The 1,062-nt window shown below is 37.9% G+C and overlaps 1 non-coding gene across 1 annotated transcript; it reads right to left on the bottom strand.

Moving 5' to 3' along the window:
- Positions 1–429: 429 nt before the first annotated feature.
- On the bottom strand, positions 430–534 carry LOC115893714. The gene has a single exon (XR_004053775.1). It is a non-coding gene; the product is annotated as a U6 spliceosomal RNA (small nuclear RNA).
- Positions 535–1,062: the final 528 nt, after the last annotated feature.

Genomic DNA, 1,062 nt, shown 5'->3' with positions numbered 1-1,062 from the left:
TTATAAACTCTGAAAAAAAATAAAAAATAAAATGACTACAGTTATTATACTTATTGCTATATCTTATCATTTAAAATATTTGATACCTTTATTTCAGTATATTTGATTTTAAAAACTATTTATATAAGCTGGGCATCATGGCTCACGCCTGTAATCCCAGCACTTTGAGAGGCTGAGGTGGGCAGATCACGAGGTTAGGAGATTGAGACCATCCTGGCTAACATGGTGAAACCTCATCTCTACTAAAAATACAAAAAACTAGCCGAGCATGGTGGCAGGCACCTGTAGTCCCAGCTACTCAGGAGGCTGAGGCAGGAAAATGGCGTGAACCCAGGAGGCAGAGCTTGCAGTGAGCCAAGATGGCACTACTGCACTCCAGCCTGGGTGACAGGGTGAGACTCCATCTCAAAACAATAAATAAATAAAGCTATTTATATAAAATGCTTCATGAACTTTCATGTTATCCTTGTGCAGGGGCTATGTTCATCTTCTCTCTATCATTCCAATTTTAGTATATGTCCTGCTGAAGCAAGTATCAATGTCATTTTTAATATTATATATTATATTTGTTCACTAATAGTCTGAGAAACATCAATATACTTCATCAAACTGACAAAGTGGTCTATAGCATAATACAATTTTGAGATCCCCAGCTCCACTACAGAACTCTCCTCTTTCTCTCATACTCCAGATTTGATACCAACTTGACTTGTCCTCTGTACTTGCAGACTGTATCTCAAATCCATCAACTTCAACTAGTTTTAATCATTTCCACTACTACTGCCTTAGGTCAAACACTTGTATTGGCACTACCGCAATAGCATTTTTATCAATCTTCTTGCTTCCATCTTGATTTCTATAGCAATGCAATCTCAACCGGGGGTGATTGTGACCCTCTACTTGCCAAGGACATTTAACAAATCTGTAGACTTTTTTGGTTGTCAAATGTACTGGGGTGCTACTACTGTCAATTAAGTAGAAGCTAGAGATACTGTTAAACACCATACAATGCGTAAACCCTACCTACACAACAAAAATTTACCCGGTCAAATGTCAGTAGTG

This window comes from Rhinopithecus roxellana, chromosome 15 (assembly GCF_007565055.1).
Source record: "Rhinopithecus roxellana isolate Shanxi Qingling chromosome 15, ASM756505v1, whole genome shotgun sequence".
Taxonomy (NCBI): Eukaryota; Metazoa; Chordata; class Mammalia; order Primates; family Cercopithecidae; genus Rhinopithecus; species Rhinopithecus roxellana.
The sequence above is the reverse complement of the archived record's forward strand: the minus strand, read 5'-3'. Positions and strand labels throughout refer to the sequence as shown.